The sequence below is a fragment of the Hypomesus transpacificus genome, chromosome 14 (assembly GCF_021917145.1).
Source record: "Hypomesus transpacificus isolate Combined female chromosome 14, fHypTra1, whole genome shotgun sequence".
NCBI lineage: Eukaryota > Metazoa > Chordata > Actinopteri > Osmeriformes > Osmeridae > Hypomesus > Hypomesus transpacificus.
Genome location: NC_061073.1, coordinates 5,145,130 through 5,171,368, shown reverse-complemented (window position 1 = coordinate 5,171,368; position 26,239 = coordinate 5,145,130). Strand labels below are relative to the sequence as shown.

At 43.5% G+C, this 26,239-nt stretch overlaps 1 protein-coding gene and 1 long non-coding RNA gene across 10 annotated transcripts in view; both read right to left on the bottom strand.

Moving 5' to 3' along the window:
* mef2aa (myocyte enhancer factor 2aa) overlaps positions 1–2,598 on the bottom strand; it is a 62,382-nt gene extending 59,784 nt beyond the window's left edge. For 6 of the 8 annotated variants that reach the window (XM_047033197.1, XM_047033199.1, XM_047033192.1 and 3 more), the window contains exon 1: positions 2,308–2,598. The gene's annotated coding sequence lies outside the window, so the exon portion shown is untranslated. Of the gene's footprint in view, positions 1–1,052; positions 1,217–2,307 lie in introns of those variants that run through there. The other 2 variants (XM_047033193.1, XM_047033196.1) reach the window with 2 other exon arrangements.
* Positions 2,599–3,606: 1,008 nt separating this feature from the next.
* LOC124477254 lies at positions 3,607–25,700 on the bottom strand. 2 transcript variants are annotated; one of them, XR_006957103.1, is made up of 4 exons: positions 25,458–25,700; positions 8,423–8,529; positions 6,897–6,957; positions 3,607–6,682 (listed from the first exon to the last, which is right to left on the bottom strand). It is a non-coding gene; the product is annotated as an uncharacterized LOC124477254 (long non-coding RNA). The 2 variants fall into 2 exon arrangements; XR_006957104.1 differs by lacking the exon at positions 25,458–25,700 and adding an exon at positions 9,951–10,346.
* Between the last annotated feature and the right edge of the window lie 539 nt (positions 25,701–26,239).

Here is a 26,239-nt window from a genome sequence, read left to right as displayed (position 1 = left end):
TTTGTTCAAAGCATATAGGTACCAGTCTGAACAGAACCAACTGTACAAAGTATAAATCATTTGAGTTGAGTTCTGATAGAACAGTGAGTGTCCAGAACAGTGAATGACCAGAACAAGGGTCAGCTAACCAGCAACATATAAACTTGTAAATATAGCAATTCAACGCATTCACCTAGATTGTACGACAAAATACGTGGCAAAACTTACTACTATACGATAAGGCTATCAATCATCTGTCATTGGCATGTGTTTTAAGCTCTCCTTTCCGAAGTCAAGGCTTATCCCCAACCCAACACCTGAGAGTGTAATGCCGGTTTATTTCGGTTGCCTCACAATAGCTACAAGTATAGAGGTTATTAACCTTCGCCATGTGTTATCGACACAAATAACAGCCTACATTAAATACGAATGTTTTTCACATTTACCAATTTACTCAACAATGTAGGCTACTGCACATTCGAATTAACCAAATCCGCTGACGATGTTTATGGCATAGGCTAAGAAACTTTCTAAGGTATGGATATTTTTTGAATGCTAATGATGGGATTATAATAATAAAACAATTGCCAAAGCACATCACAACAGTTATAGAGGGAATCTGTTATCTTGAATGATTCCTGACACAGTCATAGCTTTCACATTTTGTGCTTTTAAGTCACAGCTTCACGATACAAGGAACGTTGGTTAAAGTACTGACTCTCTTGGAAAGTCAGATAAGACAACTTTCTGAAATGCCTGCTGTTATACAATTCTCATAAAAGTTTTGCGAAAAAAGTACATTTCCATTACAGTTTAAACAATGAAAATAAATACAGCATTCCCTCCTTTGAATTACAATAAGGGTAGTCTAATGGTTATACTGACATACGTTTCTAAAAGCTTACGTTACATATTGACGTATATAATGCGATACAATATTCTCACATACTACATGTACAGTAAGAGGTTGCAAACCGTTCCTAAATTCACTCAACGTCTCCCTCTTGTGCTTTCTTCCTCGCACACTTACCAGTGTCCCTCTGTGCAATATTGTTGCTATTTTTGTTACTCACCTTTCCTCCCGAGTCCCTCGCTGTATATAGATACTCTATATCAGGGGATCCAATGGATACAGGGTGACATAAACGTAATTTCAGTCACATTTACAAACAGACTGCTATTTTAGGGAGCTGACCAACTCTGAAGAGCCAGTCGCTTGTCAGTGTGAGACTCCTCCCCTTATCTGACGAAGACCAGACGAGGTACTGTAGAAATCAACCTCCTCCCACTTTCTCATCATTATTAAAATTGTGGACAAAAAAAATTGAACTTGTAGAGTTCGAGACAAATCTGATATTAGAGTAGAAGGTGTAGGCTTAATGTTGCAAGGCAGATGAAACCTGAGTGCAAGAATCAGTTTTATTATTGAGTCATAGCAGATCACCTTTGCTTATGTTATTTGCTAAAAAGTTAACTTTTTGACTCAGAATGCAGTCAGTAATCGAAATGGGTTAAACAGGATACTACTACACAAAGCAGCTACCGCTGAAAGTTTGTTTACCGATGTGGGCTGTATTTTGTAGAGAATGGCAAGCAGTAGACGAGAATGCTCTAATATCGATTCAAACAATATGCTTTTTATGTAGGCTATTTATAAGTGAATGCCCAATATTAAGGGGAATTTGAGCAATTCAAAGTTTCGAATAATCACAATTTCAGAACTCAAACCCAATTGACGTCAGATCTTTTAGACAGGCGAAAACGGGCGAAAGACACCCTCCTTATCCAATGGAAATATTTAGCGCCTGGCGAGTAACCAATTACAGAAGGGAGGTGGGTTCAGTATAACTCGCATGTGGCAAATGCACGTGTAATTGCAGGATCTAAGGAAGAGGTGTGGCGCGGAGCTCGGGCTGTTTTCACCGGGATTTAAAGAAACAGGTGCACCTAGAACGGCAAATGTACTTCATCGTGGGCACATTTAGTAGCCTACTTCCAGCTTTTCATAACTCAAAAATGTTTGTCACCAATTACAGATCAGTATTACTGTACTGCAGGTCAATGCAACAATTCAGAGACGACATATAACACTCACACCTTTGATTATTTTTGCTTAAAACCAGGAGTTAGGGCTAAGCTCCAGAGTTGTTAATCAATATTAGTTAGGCAATCAAGTAAAACACAAAAACGCTATGTCTAAAATGATAACTCCATGCACAGTACATGCCTGCATCCTGTACAATGCCTAATGCCAGCCATCAGTCAATACCTTCCTGAACACCCTTGCCCTATGTCTGACACAATGCCTTGTGTCACTGTGGGTCTCACCTGGTTTGTGTTGTTGCACAAATGCCTTCACAGAGCCTGCTGATAAGGTCTTCAGAGGGTTTTTTTCTACAAGGATTCACTTTCTTTCACTTCTTCTGTCCTCTACCTATCTCTAATCTATCTGTCTCTCATCCTTTCTTTCTGTCTTTGTATCTCTCTGTCCCCTTCTTTACCTCAAAGCCAGACCAGCTGGCTTTGGATGCTTCCTTCTAGCCCCTGAGAGGCCTGACTTCACACCCTCTGCCTCCACTCGTCCTTCGATCTTTCTGCCGGGAGGGAGTGGGGTGACAGCAGTTTGAAGGCTAGGACCCCAGATGGACAGAGACATGCCGGGCATGCGTTGTGTGACAGGACTTGGCTCTGGGGCTCTCTAGACCAGCCGCAGCTGCCAGTCATGGCTACAGAAGGTGTTGGAAGATTCTTTCTCTTGTTATTATGATTAATTCAACTGTGAAGATGAAAGATACATTTGGACCATTTTCACAAGTTATTGTGTTAGGATTGTATCATAATTTATTATATACAAGTTGTACTCTACAGAAGCCATTTACATCAAAGATTATGTGACAAAGACAGACATTGTAGTAACTTTTTTTAGAACCATGGCTGTTACATTATATATTAGTTCAGTTCATTTATTTTCATATGTATGAAAAGGTATAAACTACTTGACAATATTTGATGTATAACAATTTTATTTTTACAAGTTGTATGAACACAAATGGTTGTGTTCATGGTACAACCAGGGCTTAGATGAGAGACAGCTGGCATTTCCAGGATGGCACCAGACCAGGAATAGCTCCAAAGACACTATCCCTCCAATTAAAAAATGGATTGAGAAAAATATCCCTCATGCAATGGGCTTTATTAGAATCCAGAAGTCAAGTCTGATCTGATAATGATATTGAAGAAAAAATAGATGTTTATTTTGTAAATGGGGACTGCAGAAACAATTCCCTGTGTCACATAATGTCTGCCCTATGTCTGGCCAGACAACTCTAAAATAACAATTAATTATCTGAAGCTCATTAAAAGCAACCCTCTAAAAAGCCCTTGACGCCCCTCTGCCATCCCTGCCCCTGGCTGGGTCTTGTCTCCAAACCCACTCATGAGGCATATTCAGTCTACAAACTATGAACCTTCTCAAGCTAATTCAACATTATAAAACTGTATATACATTTAGAGAAAACTACCCAAACCATACCTGAAAAAAGTATTGAATCTGATCACATAAAAATCCACAAAACATAGGTAAGAGTTTGCTTTTATTGGATTAACAGTGTCAAACAGTGTTAGCAGACAGTGGTAACATAAAATCTTCGTCTTGTGGACCATAAGAAGCAGTGTTGCCCTCAGGCATTTGTATGAGTGAAGACGCAATTTTAATGCATACATCAATTGCATTCCGTAAACATAGAAACACAGAGACAGATAATAACAGAAAATCCTTAACTATCAAATGACTCAAGCCAACACCTGCGCACTCTCTGTGCAAAAACAGTGTCCATGCTAATGTTGAAGATGTCTGAAGGGGCCATATGAACAACATTAAGTTCTCTATGTAAATGCTGTAGCTCCACTTTAGACAACTGAGTGCAGGATCTAAAAATATCCAATGTCTCACAGTCTGGATCAGTTCTCTCATTACCGACTGTAATTAACACTAACCAAGCTCCATCAGCTTGAAGCGGCATAGGGTAGCACACAGCTGTTAACGTAGAGGTATGACATCTGCATTGAGAACCTGTAATAACAAAACGTTATATCAACTCCCTGAGGAAAAGGAAAGGAATCACACATACTATCGTACATAGCCAGGGGTCTAGAATACAATCTGTAAATTTGTCTGAAGGTAATGTACAGTACCAATCTGCGAACATGCACTGTGGCGAGAAGATGTGCGTCACCCACAAATGTTTACATTCTATATTGTACATATATCACCATCACTTATAGGAAAACTCTAAGACTCTCCCAATGATCTGGTAGGTTGTTATAAATTACTTTAATGATACAACACACTGAGCCTCTTAAAATATAATGCAACACTGACTTTTGATGTCTTGCAGTTTTGCAATTCTGCAAGTTACACACAGAATAATTCATTGTTTTCATTGTTGACTTAAAATGTATTGAGTACATGTAGCATAGGTGTGGGTGATACCTTGCATGATTGCAAATATAAATATTCTGAATGCTTCTTAAGAGGACCTGCAGAGATATGTAAAGTAAGTTCTTCTTAATGAGGATTTTATCCCTCTTGAGATTTCAAATCCTCTGGGCTTCTTTTTTTGAACCCATCATTGTGCTCTGTACATCATGCTGTGGCTCTACTCGTATGTCGCTGCAAGGTGAAAGAGCCCACACATACAACTGCCTGTTTGTTTTTGATTGGCCCTTTGTCATACAGAAAACAAAACTAGACAAGAGTTCCAAGTTATAACTGTAATTACCTCCAACATTCAAAGGCACTAAAGTTCCATTTATAAAATGCAGAAGCCATCGTACTAAGCTCATTAAAAATTTAACAAGGTCAGAAATGAAACTCCACTTCCCATTTTTCATTTTGTCCTTAATTTCAAGTATGATTTCATCAATCATTTGAAATGACTACCGCATAATTCACACTGACATTTTGTTGTCAGGTCATTTGAGCAAAAATATCTGCAATAAACACCATTTAATGAATGAGATGTGTTTTTTTGTACCTACACATTATAAACCAAAACAGACATAATTATTGCAACTGTATCTTATTGAAATATGACTTACAAATCCATTGTTAATAGTTGTGTAAGGTTGTTTTTTTAAAGCCTCTGGATACTGCAGATAATTGAGAACTTACAATCTATGTTTAGTAAAATAATTAATTGGAAATTACAAATCAGGATTATGTCTGACAGTGTTAAATGCATGTGAAGGTTATTTGTATTTATTTTTTACTAAACACACAGATTATGACAATTCATCCCATTGCACTTTAAGGACAACAACTATTTGCTGGCTTTAGCCCATTTCCTCTAATTATCAGTGTGCCCGTCTCTGCCATCATAGCGAGTCAGCATGTGCCATCACTTCCCATCACCACCAGTCTCACTACTTAGACATGTTGAGGAGCAGCATCAAGTCAGCCTGCCAACATAAATGTGAATGTGTGGGAGAGACCATTTTCATATCTTCCTTTCAACCATCCTATTTCTTCCTCTGGTATTTTAAGCTATGACATGCCATCAAGCAATTTCTACTGTAATTCACTCTGGCAGATTGTATGGCTGAGAAAGAAAAGATACACTATCTCAGGGCTTCTGTGAACAGCAGTTATGGTTTTTGACTGAAGAAAATTTTTGAAGAGGGCAAAATTGTCAATTCTCTAGATTTTGGACTGCCAATATTGAACATCAGTCAGTGTATCTGTTCAAAGTCTTCACACTGTTACATATATCTGACATATGTAAACCGTTGCTATGGTTAAGTTAATGTAAACTGGTTTTTATTTCATGTTTGACAGTAAACATCATTTTTTTATGCTTGACATGTTGTCATTGAATATTGAGTTTAATGTAAAGCTCTCATGTCCTCATGCTGTTGGATTAGAATATGGTTACTATTTGATTCCAATAACCCACGGTCATGCAATCGAACATTCCCAATTTTTCCCCAGCTATGTGAGTCATTTCCAGGCATACACCATCTAACCCTAATCCATGAAAGATCAGTTAGTATTCATGTCTTACAAATGAGTAAAATCCTCAAATCTTTTTGGCAAGTGCAATCGAGGGAGTCTGAAGCATATCATCCACCGTGAAAAGACTATCAAGCAACGCCAGCCTTTGTCTTTAGAATTCAACAGAAATACATTGCTATCATCAGCTTTCTTGTGATTTACTTATTTATTTATGTATTTTTTGTAAACACTTTTACTTGTTTCTCAAAGGTAAACAGACGACAGACACAGGGGGACATATTCAGTTTGCCTACAACAGGTAATAAATGTGTGTGTCGAGCCTGCGCGTCACAGATTAAACGTGCTTTGTTTAGGATGATTTATGGATGTGATGCTGTGCTGGGTGCACTTGGCTGTGAGTTGACCAGGTTTGGAAGATGGAGAGGAAGCAGGTAAGGTGGGGTTTGGCAGGGGGAGGAGGAAGGGGTGTCAGATTTGTCTTACAGGAAGACTGATCTGTCCCTGCCCTGAGGATGCCCACTGCAACACACACCTTGGCCATTAATCACACCTAGCCTCAGACTGCTGTGTGCTTTGTCTTCACCTCTTCTCAGACCAATGCAGCTTGCTGTCACCAGGCTGGGGGGAGTCTCACATAGACCCACAAAGCCACAGTCAAGAATCCTGAAAAAGATTGACTGAGCTTTCTCACTGCAAAAGAAAAACATGGTTTACACTCACAAGACTGTCTTCATCTCCTTTATCTTTTTAGAATTGTGATGCGAGGTAAGGAAAATAATTATTGGCCAACACGTTTTCCTTAATACCTACTGGAAAACAATAAATAACCGACAATTTTGAATCATACACAATTCAGTCAATCAAGCATGTTGTCTCATTGGGACTATTCGTGACCAGTACACACCATTTTCTCCGTTGCCTATTGGGTTCCTTCTCTCCTCTTCATCCTCCTTCAGGAAGGTGTCCTGGATACACAGGATTAAGCTAATTCACTATTCTCTCTGAGAGGAGGCTGAGTCAGCAGGTTGTCCAGCTAAAGACATGTTGAATTATAAACCAAATACAATTGACCTCTGATGATCCCGTTTTAGTAGATCACAGAACCTCCAGTTCCACCAGGCAGCTGTTGGGTACATGCAGAGCTTTATCCTGTCAACTCTCACAGGGTGAAACTGGGCCAAGATCTCGTCACCTCCATTGGTAGTAAGAGTTTAAAAGATGACGCATTAAAACAATGGTAGTGGCAGTGTGGAACTATGCCATTGGATAGAAGGGTTTATTTATTTATAGTAAAAATTTGCCTTGAGATTTCAGTGTCCACCCAAGGTCCTTCTCAGGAGTCTTTGTTTATTACAGCCTGAGAGAACAGGTATTGTAATAACATTGAGAGCTGCATTGTTTCTGAGAAGTGGGGTGGGGGGTGTGTGTGGGGGGGAAGGGTAGTTAGTGTGGTAAGGCTCTGAGCTGAAGGACTGTGGAGAGCAGGACTGATGAAGAGCAAGGCAAATGGATGCAGGAAGGAAGTGTTTAGACAATGAAAGGAAGCGTAGAACAAGCAGGTAACAGATAGTCCAAACTTAAAGGCTTCTAAGTTCTATCCGTCTTAAGTTTTTGTTTGCATTCAGTGTTTGCCCTTCATTTTTGGGAGGTACTGGAAATGTACATGACCGGGGATGGAAAGTAAACTACCTAAACTAACCTTTAAGTTCACTCTTGGAATCCAACCAAGTCAAAATATCAGTGACCATGGAGTTTCATGAAACTGAGAACATTTGCACCTTAGCACATTTATTTTTTCATGTCAAAATATTGCCCACTATTTGCCATGCACTGTGGACATCTAATAAACAGTTCATCTTTGAATGTAATCGTAGTTGGTCAGGAAAAAATGTATAACGATCTGTGAAAACGGAACTTAAGTACACAAAGGAGTCCTTCAGCATGGACAGGCAAATGTGTAAGTATACGTATAATTGCCTGCACTGTTTAAAATTCATTGCATTTGGTACACCTTTTCTGTTTGTTTATCATAACATCCAGGGCAAACAGTCTTAATGTGTGCCTTAGCAAATATTTGTGGCACTATATCAAATTCAAAAATCTAATTAAAGATATCACACAGGCCAAATGGGGTCGCATGTAAAGTAACAACGCTGTAACGTCTGTCTGCTATTGCATACAGACATGGTCTTATCACAGGAACACTTGGAGTGTTTGCACACAGAGTTGAGCTGCTTTTGGTCTCAAATAGCTCACACTGTGCTGTATTAAGAGCTTGAACAAAATCTGTCTTTCACCAGCCGCCCTTTGTCACCCATACAGAGTCTAGAGGCAGGATGTTCACATTCATGCAACATTGACTTAATGCCCAATGCGTCTAAACAGATTGGAGTGTAAATTTGTTACGAGAGATCCATAGGACGGACTTACGATTCCAAAGAAGAATGGAGATGTCATGGTGGTGTTCAAGACAGAAGTGGGATAAACTCTCTCTCACTCTCTCTCTTAGGTCGGCTCACCATCCCCTCTCCCCATAGCTCAGGGTAAAAAAAGAGGGAAAGAGAGATCAGACACGCCAAAAGAAAACACGATTGACACAGACTTCCCAGGCAGAGGCAGGGCTGAGGTTCCCAGCAATCACAAATACAATAACCCATTTGCAACAGTGAATGTCATGCTTCAATTTTACATCATAAAAGCCTTTATATTGAGGTGACTTTGTTCACATGTTGTACAAATGGTACTTTAAATTCTAAGAGAGCAAACTAGCAGACAATTTTTTATTTATTTGTTTTTTACCTCAGTTGCCGTGCAATTACTGACAAGCTCTATTTGACCAGCATAAAGGGATCCCAGAGGATCCTTCTGTCCAGCAGTTCACATGACTGTTAGCTAAACAAGTTCAAGACAGAAAAAGGAGTTTCATTTGAAACAATGAATTTCCCATAAAGAACCTGTGGTCCATAAATTGACAGCCAGACATTTTTTCTCCTTACCAATGCACTGTAAATGTTCTGGCTGGTGAGCTATTTCGGGTGCCATGTATGTCCCATTGTCCCATTGCTTCAATTACACAAAATAGAGCGCTTTTTTTGTTGTTGAGCATGCTGGGAATTCCTTCAGTTTTCCCATGCTCTTGACCCCTCCCACCTCTCATTGTGTTGTGCAGAGGGTCTGAGGCCAGAGAAGCCCAGTGGCTCTGCCAGGCTGACAGATTGGCCCTCGGTGCCCTCTGCTGCCCCTCCTGCTCTGTGGCTCTATTGTCCTGCCCGCTTGGGCCCCACCATGGGGCACACCTCACCATTGTGTCTGACAGACCTGCAACCTGATACCAGGCAACAGAAGGCCGGCTCCCTCTCCCTTGGACTAGCAATGCAGAAAGCGTGAGTTTGTACAGGCTGTTGAATGAACAAGCAACACACGTCAAGTAAGCTGTCTGATTACGCAAATGGCTTGGCGGGAAGGCTGGGTTTTTCAAAGTGCAGAGGTCAGACAGGTGAATTCTGCCTATGACAAATCAATGACAACTCAAATATCTGCTAATCCTATGATGGACTGTGTGCTGCTGCTCACTATCACAAGACTGGATGTGAGATGCAATCAAATTGTGCCCAGGAGAGATGAGGCCACAGATATGTGCCCGGAGTGTTCTGTGGGAAGGCACATGCCCACACATGCCTTCAAACCACTTATGGGAACAAACACTGCCCTCTCAGTCACATCTGTATCTCGCATGGACCACAATGCATCTTTCCCACATGTAGGTGAGCTGAGAGTAAGCTGAACCCAGCAGCGGTAGGATGGAGAGGAGACACACTACAATGGCTCATGCACGTCAAAGCTGGGCCTGACTTAGCACGGCAAGAAAGCTGTTGTGTTACACCAAGGAATTGTCTCCTTTTTATCTAACATGCAGATGATTAAAGAGTTCAACACAGACAGCAGAATAATGACTCACTTGGGCTGCAGGAGTTACAGGAGAGGCGTGTACAAGTGTTTTCTCTGGAGAATTTCCTCTGAATAAGGGCTAGGTTTTAAAATACACAAATGTATTCAACAAAAAGCAGCCGTGATTAGGTATGCAGGTGGCAGTTATGGATGAGATAAAGAAAGAGAGAGAGATTGAGAGAGAGAGAAAGAGAGAGAGAGAGAGAGAGAGAGAGAGAGAGAGAGAGAGAGAGAAGGAGAAGGAGAAGGAGAGAAAGAAAGACATGTTATGACATGATGGAGGAGTTGTGTCTCAACTTTAAGCTGTAACCTACATATCAGGAGTCTCAGGAGGAACCTTTAATAGTCAGGAGGCATACGAGAGGCACTTTGTATACAGTGCCCTCCAAAAGTATTGGAACAGTGAGGCGAATTCCTTTATTTTTGCTGTAGACTGAAAACATTTGGGCTTGACATCAAATAATGAACGTGAGACCAGAGATCAACGTTTCAGCTTTTATTTCCAGGTATTTACATCAGGATCTGATGCACAACTAAGAAAATATCACATTTTGTTTGAATCCACCCATTTGTCATGTGAGCAAAAGTATTGGAACAGATATACTTAAAACATATTTAAGTGAATAAGACTTAATATTTAGTTGCAAATCCTTTGCTTTCAATAACTGCAGCAAGTCTGTGACCCATTGACGTCACCAAACTTTTGCATTCTTCCTTTTTGATGCTTTCCCAGGCTTTCACTGCAGCCTCTTTCAGTTGTTGTTTGTTTTGTGGGGTTCCTCCCTTCAGTCTCCTCTTAAGCAGGTAAAATGCATGCTCTATAGGGTTTAAGTCTGGAGATTGACTTGGCCAGTCTAATACCTTCCATTTCTTGCCCCTGATGAACTCCTTTGTTGTTTTGGCAGTGTGTTTTGGGTCGTTATCTTGCTGCATGATGAAGGCTCTGCCAATCAGTTTGGTTGCATCTTTCCTTAAATTGGCAGACAAAATGTTTCTGTAGACTTCCGAGTTCATTTTGCTGCTGCCATCATGTGTTACATCCTCAATGAAGATTAATGAGCCCGTCCTAGAAGAAGCCATGCAAGCCCAAGCCATGACATTACCTCCACCGTGTTTCACAGATGAGCTTGTGTGTTTGGGATCATGAGCAGTTCCTTTCTTTCTCCAAACTTTAGCCTTTCCATCACTTTGGTAAAAGTTAATCTTTGTCTCATCAGTCCATAAAACTTTGTCCCAGAATTTTTGAGGTTCATCTCTGTACTTTTTGGCAAATTCCAGCCTGGCCTTCCTATTCTTCTTGCTAATGAGTGGTTTGCATCTTCTGGTGTAGCCCTTGTACTTTTGTTCATGAAGTCTTCTGCGAACAGTAGATAGTGATACCTTCACTCCTGCCATCTGGAGGTTGTTGCTGATCTCACTAACAGTTGTTTTAGGTTCTTTCTTTACAGCTCTCACAATGTTTCTGTCATCAACTGCTGATGTTTTCCTTGGTCTACCTGTTCGACGTCTGTTACTTAGTACACCAGTAGTTTTTTTCTTCTTCAGGACATTCCAAATGGTTGTACTGGCTATGGCCAATGTTTCTGCAATGGCTCTGATTGATTTTCCATCTTCTCTAAGACTCACAATTGCTTGTTTTTCACCCAAAGACAGCGCTCCGGTTTTCATGTTGTTTTCACCTCTGAATACAGTCTGCATAGACAAAACCTATCTTACCCAATCTGAACCTGAGTGTAGACATTCAGTGGTATTTATTGATTGAATAATGTATGTAATAGGACACACCTGGGCAACAAAACACACCTGTCAGTCATATGTTCCAATACTTTTGCTCACGTTACAAATGGGTGGGTTCGAACAAAAAGGTGATATTTTCTAATTTGTGCATCAGATCCTGATGTAAATACCTGGAAATAAAAGCTGAAACGTTGATCTCTGGTTTCACATTCATCGTTTGATGTCAAGCCCAAATGTTTTCAGTCTACAGCAAAAATAAAGGAATTGGCCTCACTGTTCCAATACTTTTGGAGGGCACTGTACATACAATATACAACAATACAACTGAATCCATCTCTCAGTCAAGGTCTCAGAATGCCATTGTATGCCGACTCTAATGTTAAAAGGCCCGAATGTTGTGAATTAACACACAATACATAGCATCAAGTTTGTCTCTGTGGTATGTATCTGTTCTGTTCCAAGCCATTGTGTCAGACAGCATAGTTATAAAGGCTGTGGTTTCAGTTTCCTGTGGTTTTATCCCCCCAACGACGAATACACTGAGCTGCATCCCAGGTGAGTCCCCGGGTGACAGAGTGACAAATGGCTATGGTGCCTCTTGCTCAAAGTGCAGGAATCATTGTCAGTCAGTGAAGGGGACAGGATTAATGATCCCGTTCCAGTGGCAAAGGGTAATCATGGGAGATTAAAGAAGAGACCTCCTCCAGACACACTGGGAAGTCTGTGTAGCTCAGTTACCTGGCCCAGAAGGACAGCATTTCACACTCTGGGAAAAGTGTAGATCCTCTCCCTGATGTAGTTCACTATTACAGTTCTGAATTCCGTCCTGCGTTCATACAGGAGTAACATGATCATCTAAAGTCGAGTCCTCTTGTCTGTGAGTCTAACGACTGAGCACTGCTTTCATTTCTGGGTAGGCAACGGGAAAGTCATTCTGCCCCGTGTGAAAATCCACTAACTGATTTTCCCTATGAATGTGTCGGATCTCGTGAAGATGGTGTACACAATGTAAACAATGGAGCAGATTCGTGTTCTAACCAGCTGTGCTGTGTTCCCCCGTTAGGATTAGCAGGAGGAGCTGAGGACAATGACAGACTCACAGTGATCAGCCTAGGCCTCTACATACCTAATCAGCCAGGCAGGAACACTTCATCCTCCCCTTGCAATCAGGGAAAGCCTGAGACATCTACTTTCTAACAAATGGCACTGATCCATCATGGCACAATTGGACAGCCAGCACATCACAACAACATACTGTAACGGGACGAGTTTTTGCCGAAGACGAAAGAAGACCGAGAAGATCAAAGGAACCAAGTCCCGGGGATGGAAAGGAAGGAGTCGAAAAGGAGGGAAAGAAAAGGAGAAGGCGAGAGAGGGGGGAGAGCTCGAGCCTGACCAGAGGGAAAGAAGGCATGCAGCGCTTGGCAGGAGTTCTGCTTCCAACAGCAGCTGTGGCCCAAGCTTTATATCTTAAGGTGGTGCCTCTCCACCCCGCCACCCTATCTCCTGCTCTCATGTTCTCAATCAGAGAGGACCATAAATTATTGTCAGCGGTAATCACAGCTGTCCACCGGGGCTGTGCCGAGGGCACCCAGCTTGTCCGACTGCATCCACTCACATTTTCCTGGCACCGCGGATCCAGGCAGCGGGTCGGACCTGCCTCTGGGCCGAGCCAGCGGCACACTGTTCCAGAAATGCAGCCTCTCAGAGGACCTAGAGCTAATGAAAGTGATTAACCTGTGTGTATCTGTTCAGTACAGCACCATTAAACTCGTTACATGTGCACCCCAGACCTTGTTGGTATAGAACACTCTGGAGTTGTAGAAGGTTAGCTTTTGTTGCACGCAGAAGGGAAGCTGAGGTTAGTGACGTCAAGTGTTCAGGTCCCTGTGTGTGTGTGTGTGTTTGTTAGCATGTGTGTGTCTATCTGTGTGTCTGTGCTTCAGTTATCTATTGAACTAAGTTGAAACCAAGATGTACTGCTCAGGCCCCAAGGAGTAGTGTCAACTGCAGTGTTGACTGAAGTTGTTTGGACGTGTGATTTGCAACAAATACAAATACATATATGAATGTGTTCGCCACCAAGAGGCAATACAATAGCATTCACGACCTAGCATTGTGCCCATGGGCAATGCACTAGTGTTTTGTGAAAAAGCAGCAATACGATTCATAGAAACTAACTACCATCACCATGAAATAAGGGCAGGATAGGTATACTGTCATGAGGATGCCGTCAAGAAAGGTAAAAGTGTGTGTTAGATTGCTAGCCACCCACATGATTATTACCAGCTTACATGTATATGAAAAAGCACAAGAGAACGCAAATTGCTTGTTTGACTAGAAAAACTTGCAACCAGTCACAGTCTGAATTAAAGACCATTTGAATAGAGCCTGCTAACGATTGGCTGAGCTGCACAAGCGATGGAGGCATGGATCAAACGACACACAGGTGGTTCGGTCATCACTCATCATTTGGACTATTTCCTGCATGCTGCTCTTTCCAAAGGTGAAAGTAGCACATTCTCCACTCTATATGTGTATTGTCAGAGACCCGCTGCGTGACCTCTTGACCACAGCAAGAGACTCAAGATTCTCTGTACACAGAAAATCTGCATATCAATCACTCACACAGGCACGGTACTGGCCCTTTTAATAAGGCCGACTCTCCAGTCTTCTTCCCTTGTCTCTTTCCCCAGGACTCATCTGGCTGGCTCTGTTGGCTCGCCGCCCAGGTAATCGTAGATGGCTCGGTGTTTTTCAGGACAGTGCCGTTATTTCGCAGTGCAAACTCCCAGCATGGGGTGGCACACCCACCTCTGGCAAGACGCTGCTGTCAGAGGAGATCAGCCAAGAGCCGCCTTCCCTTTCAATTAGCCCTCGTCTGTCTGAGAAGACCCAGCAGCAGCAGCAGCCGCCGAAGAGCCTGGCCGCCCCGACCGCCACCCGCCAAGGAACAGTAAGGAGAGCAGGTGGGAGGAGAGAGGGAGAGAGAGAGATTGAGAAATAAGCCCCCAAAACTCCATACAGGGACTGAAATACCCTTCACTGCTGTGCTCCTAAGTCCCTCCGTAGCGCAAAGAGGCCCTGCCACGGCACGTCATAGTAAACACAGCGCCATGGAAACATCGCCGGCTTGGCAGTGAAACGCGTGATGAGATATGGCACCGACGAGGCATTTAATTCCCCAAATGACTGGATATCCTTGTGTGTACTTCAGAGACCGAGCTGGAGGAGAGAGAGTGGGGAGCACAGTATGAATGTGAGGCTTCTGCTGAAACAACTCTTCCACATCACCAGCGATAACGACTAGAAAAGAAAAAAAACAACTACGTCGATCTACATTGCACTAATCAAGGGGACAAATTAGAGGCTGTGTGCCAGGCATGTAACAACATGTACTGTGGGTGGAGGGTGGGGGGGGGGGGTGTTAGTGGGCAGGATGTGGCGGGAGAAGGGCTACAAAACGGAAGGTGGGGGAGGGTGGCAGTCATGCCTCTGGGTTGTTTGGTACGAATGCCACATCCAGGTGGGATTAGAGGAGCTGAATTCCAGACAGTGAGCCAGCCAACCAGCCAACCAGCACTCCCTCTCAGAGTGCGAAGACTCCCAGAGTACCAAGAGCCCGGGGTGGAGGATGGTAAACACGTGCAGCTGGAGCTCTAGCAGGATAGTCCCAGAGGGCGCTAACAGGGACTGAACAGGGAGATGAGCAGGTACACTGCCTTCCCCCAGGCGTCCCAACCTCTAGTGGGGTGCACTCTCCGTGGTCAACAAAGAGTTTACAAGCTGTCTGCAGTACCTGAAAAGCAGCACATAGTTGGGCCCTCACATTCAAGCCTGAATATAATTGACATACTGCTGAGTTTGAATATGTGCCATGGCTAAATCTGACATTAGGATGATTTGAGTCACCTGTGGCAGGTGGGAGGCATTGCCAGCTCCCACTGGTGAGGTACCTTCATGAGGAATGTGAAAACCCTACGTCCAGAATGGAAGGACAGACCAGCATTAAAGCTCAGCGTAATTCAATGCAGAACACTTGTCTCAGCCCCTCCATCCCATTCTTCCTGTTCCTTTCCTCCACGTCAGTCAGCTTTTGCAGCAAAACAGGCTCAACTAAACCATTAGAAATCCCAGGCAATGGTATGCAGCCCCAATTAGTTTTCCGAAACCACTTTTTTTTTCTCCTGAGCAGCAAAAGAGGATATGTTCCAACGTAATGAGGCCAGTGTGTTTGGAGCTGTGGTTGGAGGTCCAATGGAACCGCAGCACCAGCTCTTCTGGCAGCAGACTGGCAGCTGGAACAGCCATCCTGGAGCTAGAGAACCCTGGAGTTCACACTGACATGTGAACAGGTTGACAGTCGGCTGTGGATAATAAAGAGTCCTTTTAAGTTCCTGAAGCAACTGAAGGAAAAGTAGTTGAAGGGAAAAAACATTTAAAAAAAGAAAGAAAGTGGGAGAGTGAGGTTTTGTAACTCAACCATATTTGGATACGGGGGAACCCTGGTGCCAGAAGGTCCAAAACAGGACAGAGGTGTCAATGAATAGGAGCCTTCCCTCCAGTGGCCTTCCATGAACGTGACATCATTAACGCTGGTCAGACAAACACTGTAGTATCCCAGAACCCTGCTCACTGTCAAGGCATGCCTAGCACTGCCAAGATCCACCTCCTGTTTGGCCCCCTAAGTCCATGTGCATCCTGTTGAAACCATCTGCCACAACATCCTTCTCTCTTTCACTCTCTCTTTTTCTCTGTCTCTCTCTTCTTTCTTTCTTTGTTCCTCTGCCATTCATATAACAATAGTATAAGATCAAGGCTGAACTGTCAAAACAGTTTGTCACCTCATGCTGATGTGGTTCCTCTACATTTTGGACCCTAATGAATGAATTTCATGTTCCAACAATCAGTAGAGATAGAATATATTTAGATTGACAATATGTAGTGAACAATTTTGATTTGTTGTAGTTATTTTGCCATCTGCTCTGCAGATACCTTATCTCATATATAGTAGTATCATAGTTAGACTTAGAGTATCACTATGACAACAGTATTGAACATGAGAGTGTAGTGTAGGACAGAAGAGCGGAGAGAGTATATAGTGTAGTATAGAACAGGAGAGTGGAGATTATAGTGGATTATAGGACAGGAGAGGGTCGTATAGAATATGAGAGGGTAGTATATAGTGGAGTATAGGACAGGAGAATGTAGTGTATAGTGGATTATAGGACAGGAGAGAGTAATATATAGTGGAGTATAGGACAGGAGAATGTAGTGTATAGTGGATTATAGGACAGGAGAGAGTAATATATAGTGGAGTACAGGACAGGAGAGGGTAGTACATAGTGGAGTATAGGACAGGAGAGGGTAGTATATAGTGGAGTATAGGACAGGAGAGGGTAGTATATAGTGGAGTATAGCAGAGGAGGAGGTAGTATAGGACAGGAGAGGGTAGTATATAGTGGAGTACAGGACAGGAGAGTGCGTCCTCTCTTCACAGATGAGCAGCACGGAGCCCTTTTGGTGAGCACCAGCAGTTGTCAGCGGAGACAAACTGCAGCTCTTGGGAGTGCCCTAGTTATGACAAAATCCTCCCCCTCCATCAGTCACTTCATCTGACTCAGTGAAGGAGTCTGTGCCCTGCCCGAGGTCACACTAACCAGGAGACACAATCTGTTCTTCTCCAGGTGTTCATTAATGCACTTGTCCTTGATGCTTCCACAGCAACACAACACAAAGACAACACATCCCTGCCTGCCGTGTTCTAATTACACATCGGAGGATATGCATCATGCTTTTCGCTAACAGACTTGTAAATGTCAAACAATGGCAGGCGCACCCCTTAGATAGTTTGTTGTTGCTACTGCCGCTCGGGCGCCTCGTCCTACTAGGACAAACATGAGCGTTGTCGTGGAGCAGACTGGGACGGCAGCAAGACGGTCGAAGTCTTTGATGTGGGGACGTTGGGGACAGCTGATGGGGAAAGCTGATGGGGAAAGCCAGGGCTGGGTTTCTGAACACAGCGCTGGAGGAATTCATCAAACCTCCTCCCGCATTAGCATATGGGACTCATTATCATATGAAACCGATCCTCCGTAAAACGGCCTCCAAGCCTTCTCCCCATCCTTCAGCCGTATCTCCTCCCCCCATTCAGGCGGCAGGGACAGAGGGACGACCCTGGACCAGCTCGCAGTCCTGCTCCTGGAGGCCCACTCGGGTTTCCATTAGCCGGCAAAGCTACACGGCTAATTATCCAGGGGCGTCCGGCGTCTTTACAGCCCGCGATAACGACATGCATTGCCGGGGCAGAGAATGGAGAGAGCATACCCGGGGGCAGGGTAGGGGGGGCAAGGCAATCTTTCAAAATATTGGAAGGCAATTAGATGCACCATACCTACCAAGGATGACTGCTGTCACTGAGGACGTAGCTGCTCTAAGGGGGGTATTTAGAGCTACTTTGTTGACGATGTCAGGGCAACTGCAGGAGCAGAGTCCTAACACTGTGGAAGGTCCTATGAAAAGGTCCTTCCACCTGAACTCTTAAAGTATGCCTCATGTCCAGATTCATTTGATCTAGAGACAAGATTGACGTGGCCACGGTGCTTTAGAAGAAAGAATCCTGATAGAAACCTTCTAGTGACCAACTGAACTGACAATGTGTAGTAATGTCCAGTCATCCCATTTCCCAGCCCAAACAGCCAGTGTGATCCTCCACATATGTCCCAGGGGGAGAACAGGCTGTTATTACTTAATGGCTGAGGGAAGCTGTCCATCTGTGAGGTAGCACAGCCCCACAAAGACTCTTTTCATGTGGCCACTGTCAAGAACATAGCACACGTCTGAATTGTTTCCATTTTCCTGTATTGCCTCACAACCCAACCCCCCCCCCCAACCCCACCCCACCACCACCACCTCTTCACCACCTTCTAGATCAAAGCCATAGCTTGGGGGGGTAAAATGACCAAGAGCTACCGGTCCACACAAATAAGCATTCCACTCGGCTCCTTTACATCACGATGTTAGCATATGCCAACCACATGGCTGGCATGGAACAAAACGTACAGTGTCCACTGGCTATTGTTTGAAGAAGGTTCAAAGCGAGACCGTGTGGAGACGGACTGCAGCGTGGAAGCAACCCATTAACGTCTCTGATACATTCCTCTCTAAAAACTTGACAGTGTCAGCCAACATCTTCAGGCTGTCTACCCCCCATACTGTACACACACACACACACACACACACACAGAGACATGCACAGAATCACACGTCTCTGGATGATGATTTAACAGAACTTTGTGGCCCTTCACTAAATGAAGAACCCACTAAACTATACTTTACCATAGAGGGTTGAGAAAAAACTGGGTGAAATGCTATTGGACGTTTTCCTCTCCAGTCAGAAGTAGACTTTGTTAGACTGTAGAGTGGCTTCTTTTTTTCTAAAACACAAACTGGTTCTCAGTAGAGCTGGTGGTTCTTTTGTACTATTTAGCCCCAAAGAACGGAGAGGAGTAGACATTTTAGCAGTGAGAGCTCATGCAGTGAAATGTTTTTTATACATAATACCAATCACAATTTGGGGTTAAGGCTGTGAATATACACGCGTCCATAACATTTTATGCGTATGGTGCAGGACATGTAGCTAAAGATTCTTGGGTTAGCACCTATGACACTTACTAGCAAAAAGCTGTGTTTGTTATTTGTATGTTGCTTTTGTCTGCTAAACGAAATTTGCCCTAGAACCTTCCTTCCTGAAGAGTAAGAGGACTTCTGTGATGACAGCATTCGGATTCCACTACCTTTTGTTAAAATCCCATAATCTCAACGTTTGAGGATTTTTCTGATCCCCCTCCCTCTTTCTGACTTTTACGCTGCTGAAGGGCGCTCGCTCACCCGCAGACTCCAAAACTTGCACTCTTTTATTATCTTTCTTTCCCTCTCCTTAAGCCTCTCGACAAGGCTATCCAGCAGCAGCATAGGCAAATGTGCACGGGGGCCCCTCAAAAACACTAGCAAATCAATCAGGGCGGGTTTGCCTCTTCTGGAGCAACAAGCTCCCATCCCAAACAGTCATCCGTCATGTCTTGCTTCTGGTTGTCCTCTCGCCTGTTTTCACACCATTTCTCTCACTCCCCAGCTAACGTGGTGACTTATTATGTTTTCGACCAACTTGATTCCCCTTGTTGTTTGCACTCTCACTCGCCTCCCCGTGAGTTACGATTCCCCTTCCCCGATTTTCCATCTCGATAGCTGGAGAATTAGCTCCAAATGTCTGGCAGAGATTCAGAGAGAGTCAGAGAGTCAGCGAGAGAGAGGGAGAGAGAGAGAGAGAGAGAGAGAGAGAGAGAGAGAGAGAGAGAGAGAGAGAGAGACAGAGAGAGATAGATAGAGAGAGACAAAGAGAGACTAGAGAGGACTAGAACTACTTTTGGTCTTTTGATCCGTATATTCCTTCAGTAGGTGTCTGCCAGTTATTTTCGTTGCGACTTAGAAACATCTGTCCTATTGAAACAGAGGGAGTGATGGCTGCACGCAGGGAGCCTGTTCTCATATTAACATGGAAGAACATTGTGCGCTTCTCACACCAGCTCAGTAGAAGACGTGCAGTACAGGGTGAAATTAAAACAGCTGCTTAGTGTGTGTTGGGCTAGATGGTCCCCAGACTTGTCATCATTCTATGTGTCTGCAAATGACCCGGTTTAACCCTGCTCCTGCACTCATGTCTGGACAGACTAAACACAACAACGCATAAGTTACTACAGCAGAAAGAAAATATAGGATCATGTCCTTTCATCAGATCTTGTGTCATGCACCAGACACACCAGTTTGAGAATTTGTCAATGCATCGATCAGTAAAAACCGATAGCAGCTGTAAGTACAATCTCAATCATGAACAAAACATGTGACAGAGTCTGCCGTAAGGTGAAGATGCTATACAAGGACGACCACAAAAAGACCCTATAACACATTAAGTGACGAGTAACCTCTTGTGTAAATGATATTGATGCTGTCTATTGGAGGGAAATCTTTGTCCCAGGAAATGAAATATCTCATATTCTATTATAAAAATGAAACTAAAGTCAAAGCTTTTCCCAAAAGGGTGATATAATACATACAGTGTGGCTGTGCAACCCCTACTGTTCACCTTATAGGCTTTCACAAGGTCACCTTAGAGGATGTGGCACCTTCAGTAACACTATCGGGACTGGCAATATAATGTGCTTAAAAGTGTCTGCTCCTATCAGTTCACCTCTTAGAACCTTAAGTATGAAGTACTGAAGGCATAGTTAAGGCAGAGTGCTTTGACGTCCTCCATCACAAAGAGGTTTTCAGACAACTTCAGAAGGTGTTCAAGGATTCCAACTTGAGTTTCCCTGAACAGACCAAGCTCAACTGAACGAGTGGAAACAACAGAGCACAAGGTGCGAATATTTGAGCCTTCTATTTCCAGTAGGGTAGATATGCTGATATTCCCTCACCTGCAGGCTGGGACAGTGGACAAACATGGCCTACTGTGTGAACATAAACTCCAACAGAAGTGATGGATGACCTGTGTGTCAGGGTGTTGCTATGTGATGCTACCTAGGAGACATCCCACTGTGTGTCCGACACACGTCCAGACCCTCTTTCTCCCCTGTCATCACACACACACACTCTGCTCTCCATGGGCAAACTACCACATGCACACCGCAGATGGTCGTGGTTGGCTGGAATGTGGTGCAGTTTGGTGTTGCTACATGCAGACTGAACAGAGGGATCCTCCAGCACAAGCAGTCCAGTGTGATCCTCTGCAAGTAGCCCCAAACAATGTCACACCACTCCTGCCTCCCATCTCCAATGGTAAACAGGATAGAGGGGAAAAAACGGGGAGTGAGGGAAGGAGAGAGCGATCGAGCATCTTTCCAGGAAGGGCCTAACAGGGCCGGGGGCCCTGAAAAACAAGGCTAATTTGAAGGTCGTTTAAAGAGCGCCAGGCGATGCAGCTCAGGGGGTGGGCTGTGAGTGGGGCGCAGGGGGAGCGGTAGGGGGAGCGCAGCGCTGAGGCAGGCGCTCCCGTGCTCTCCCCGGTGCTCTTCATCAATCTCCCCGGTCCGCCGAGAGCCTCCTCTGACCCACATAGCAGCCTGCGGTGAAGGGGGGGCTTTCTTCCATTATTGATACCCCTGCATCACACACCCCCCACTTACCTCCACCAGCACAGCAGAGGAGCCCCAAAGGTCAAAGAACCACAGGCAGACATTTAGCCTCTCACTCACCATCACAAAGTAGGTGACAAAAGTCCCCCTTTGAGATCGCTATTGTATACAAAGCATAGTTCCCGGTAACTCAAACAGTGGCAGCCTACTAACAGCAAGGGAAATATGTGCATTTATGATGGGAGCCAACTTCACAGATACTGCAGCATCTCAGCAGTTCATTCAAGGTCAGAGCAACAGGCAAGAGGGAATATGAACAACAGCTGTTTGTCTTCCATGTCTTCAAAGTGCATCGATTATGCTACGTGAAAACATACTTGTGAGTTTTCTCAAAAGACTCTCTGTCTAGGCACTGGGCAAATTCATATTTCCTTGGTAACATCCCCTGCAGCCCTGCAGCTTGTGAGACATCAGAGGTCCAGTGTACCGCTCATGTTGTTATGTAAACGGGTTGAGAAACTGTCAGGGAAGAACAAAACGAGAGATACTGATACAATATTTGCCAAAGAGGATTCTTTTTTCCCCCACTTGGTCAGGCTCCACACATCTGCACTACTGTGTTTATACAAACAGGTAAAATGTGTGTATGGTGTTTACGCTTGATGCCTCAGTGGTATCAAAACAATAAACTGTGAGTTCCAGCTCTCTGAGTGAGCGAAAGAGCATTTCACACATTGCCTGGTGGTTAACACCGAGTTGAGAGGCTGGGCTAAAGCAGAGGGCTCAAGACCCGAATGAGAACTAGATCTAGCTTAACTTGGATACTGTGAGCGTGTGTGTTTGTGTGTGAATGCAGTTTTCTAAATGGGAGGGGGGGGGGGGGCTGGAGGGTCCTTGAGTCTCCAGAAATCTATAGGGTCATCCCACATTTTGTTTTTTCTTGGGGGGATTCTACAAAACCTTTGTTTTTACATGTGACACGTCAGTACGGCTTGACATTTTTCAAGAGTGAATGTCAGGTAGGCAAATCATACGTTATTGTAACTTAAATGTTGAAATTCCAAAGATAAGATTTAAAAACATTAAAAAGTGGAAAATATATGTTTAAGAAATAGTCTTTCTAAACCGCTTTCTAGACCCTCCAAGAGTCATAGGTCACTACGAATGCTGTGTGTGTGTATTGTATGGGTGTCTGTGTGTCACACAGACACACTATCACACATCGTGCTATGGCTGTTGCTACTGAACAGCCTCTGACAGAGCTAAGCTTAGAAACACTGCCATTGCTTGCCAACAAAACTCTCTAACACATATCTTTCTGTCACAACGCAGATACAACTGCATTTACAAAGCATTTACACACTGTCTGCGAATAAAACATGGTTATTGGTTTACAGTACCATTGTCTGAACAAAGACAGACAATATCACCTCCGAAGCTTTCCATAATCTTAGATTTTAACACTGAATAGGAGTATGAAGGAAGGCTTCAGCTTCGAAACAATGGGCTGTTTGTTCTTTGCATACGCTTCAATTTTAGGCCAAGGTTTGAAGAGGATAAAGACTAGTTTAAGCCACTGTAAGACTTGGCAGAGAACAATTCACATTTGAATGAAGCAGAAAATGCAGGCATTATATGATGTTCTGAGGGCTGGAAAGGGAGCTTATCTTAACTATCATGTCAATACATATCCTACCCTTGGACAGCGTGGCTTCATTCAAGATAGTGGCGCCTGGTATTGGGCTTTGTCTCTTGTTCTGTACTGTTGGGTTACTTGCATAAACACTTTGATTAAAGTGCTGGGACAATTGACTTACTTCAGTATAGCAGCCTTTATCTGAACAGAGGCAGCAGTGAAGTATTAGCATACTTGCTGCAAGTCACTAGAAACACCTTTGTTGATGTGGTAAACCACTTATACATCCTAAACCCAAATATGTGCTGCAATTCTCCGAAGTGTGGTTTCAGTACATTATAAAAATGAAAATAGGGACTTGTGCTCAGACATACGGTATTGTAAAAGCCATGGGACAATACATCTGAATGCTGGAAATGTTTCCGCAAGCCTTGCCTCAATCAGTGACATCTTGTTCCACCTGAACTTCATTTTAATTTTAGATTAAGATTAATTTAGCTATCATTTGAAAGGCGAGCTTCATCGCGGAGCTGCGTGGCCATACAGTCCTGCTATCATTTCAATGTTTCTGCAATACAGAGGCAAAGTTAGACATGGACAACACTTGAACGTGAATTCATATTGAATATCAGTCAAGCAGTGCATGTGCCTGTGTTTGACTAAAGCTCATGTAAGGAATGACTACCCTGAACCAATGTGTTGTGGTTTAGGATAGGGCCCAGTGTGAAGGTCTGAAGGCTCATGTTTGTGGGTAAACTAACACAGGAAGTGGGGACAGCTGCAAAACTGAAAGTGAGGTGACATGTTTGTGGTTCATAGTGTGTCAACTGTGACATGCATGGAAAAATGACTGAAATCGCATGATACTTGCTCAATGTGTATACATCAGGCCAAATAACAAGAAGCTAACGCAAAGTTGGGCCCTAGTTTAAATAGTAGTCTGGCAAACAATAAACTCCATGTCTAAATTACAGATGAAATTGCTCCCGTTGGAGCTTGTTTCTATGATGGGTTGTTTATTACAAAATTCTAGATGACATATTAGAGCAGTGAGATAATTATGTGAAGAAACCTGGAGGAAATCAAAAACAAATAATCATCAGTGATGATATTAAAGGCGATCTAATCTATACAGGATGCATTGCAATTCATTTCATGAGAAAATGATGTGTTTAGAAACGCTTTTCATCTCGGAGTCAGACCAATAAAAATACGTTGGTTGTCAAGCTGTTTGTGACAGTGACTCATACTGGAAGGGAGTTTTTTGAGGCTGTGTTAAGTCTGGTCTGGCCTGTAACCCTGATGTATGTGTGGCAGCAGAATTCAGAGCACGACCACCACACCAGGTGAGAGGTGTCAGAGTAGTTGATGAGAACCAGATAAGAGGGTTTTTTTCATGAATACATATGCACACACACAAACACACGTTCATAAAAAATGTTTTTTAATTGTATTAGTTATCAAGATAAGATGTCTAGATAAGTTTGGTTTTATTTAGTTTTGAATATTTTTTTTCGGAGATCATTCAATTTCATTTTTATCTTACTCACAGTGGTTAAGGTTTAGTGGGTTTGTAAACATATTTTTTACAAATTTAACAAATGTATTAAATGGACTGAGACATTTCATTACTTTTGAAGGCCAAAACACACGTCTGTGTTATTTTCTGCAGATGGGTGATTGGCAATGAAGTTGGCAGTTCTGTCATGTACTATAAGCAGAAAGGATAAGTGCTTGAAGGGAGTTTGTCATTGCAGGGTGTCTCAAAGGACCTAGTTTATACATTAAGCGTGTTGGAGCTTTAATTTCACTGTACTACAAACTACACTACAATCTGCAATAATTTAACATTTGCATTTGTATTCATTTATGCTGTTATCTAAGGCAACGCACAGATAGTTCACGTCAAAAGTACAGTAGAAGATCAAAGATAAAAAGTGCTAAACAATCATTCAAAAAGGAATTTACAGAGCTTGTGATCCATGAGATGTGCAGCCCTTGCAACACCTACCATATGAGGAGACACGTCAAGGCTCTGGGGGTTACACAGCTCTGCAGATCATTCTCGCGCACTACACCAAGATCCAACTTTGGCTTGGAGAACAAATTCACTGCAGACTCCCTTCTCCCTGAACACATTATAATGTACATGGAGCTCAGCTGCCATTAGGTTTGCACCTCGTCAATGGTAAACTAACATAGTGACACACACACACACACACAGACACACAAGAGGACTGTTTCATTGCTACACTCCTCTGTCACTGCCTGCTGTGAAAACAACCACTCCTCTCCCCTCCTCCCCCCATTCCCTTCTCTCATTCCCTCTCCCTCTCTCTCCCTTGGACACCAGCCTGACATACCAGACCTTGTTCGTTAGCGCATATTTTTACCCGCCGTTACTAAATTAGGAAGCCAGAAAGAGCAAACTGAGGGTGGCTGCCAAGGCAGCAGAAGAAGGGTCTGCTTAGGCCTGGCTTTGCTGAGGGCCTATGCCAGCCCTGCCAGCTTCATTAAGAGCCACTTGGGTTTCAGAAATAGAAGGCCATCGGGGACCGAGCCAAACAGGACCCTGAAAGCCAGGCCAAAAACTCATGTGGGACAAACACACAAACAAGCTTGCTGTCTCATGCACTGCCAGAATCAACCGGCAGTGGCCACCCTGAGGAGCTATCTTAAGTTTCCTTGGGCAGTCGTGTAAACAAGGTGTGCGCTGCCACAAGTTTCAAATTGGTGACAAGGCCAAAACTATCAACCTGGTAGGAATGAATTAACCTACACCCTCCAGAGACC